We start from the raw sequence: 342 nt of genomic DNA on the forward strand, positions 1-342 counted from the left end.
CCTGATCCTCTATATGAACCAGTCTCAGTGTAGTCCTGATCCTCTATCAGACCTCCATCAGTAAAGAGACCATCAGAGAGAAGATGGTCTGTTTCTATAGAGTTATTCTTGATGCTCGTCATCGGAGCCACCGGGTCGGATTCTGGTGAAACCAGATGAACTCATGCAGGTTCACCAGAACCTCCTTCAGCTCAGACTCCAGCAGAGACCGGTCCACCGTGGACAGACCCAGATCCTCCAGCAGAGACCGGTCCACCGAGGACAGACCCAGATCCTCTAGCAGAGACCGGTCCACCGAGGACAGACCCAGATCCTCCAGCAGAGACCGGTCCACCGTGGACA

This window comes from Anarrhichthys ocellatus, unplaced genomic scaffold (genome assembly GCF_004355925.1).
Source record: "Anarrhichthys ocellatus isolate YVR2014 unplaced genomic scaffold, GSC_Weel_1.0 scaffold1748, whole genome shotgun sequence".
NCBI classification, from domain to species: domain Eukaryota; kingdom Metazoa; phylum Chordata; class Actinopteri; order Perciformes; family Anarhichadidae; genus Anarrhichthys; species Anarrhichthys ocellatus.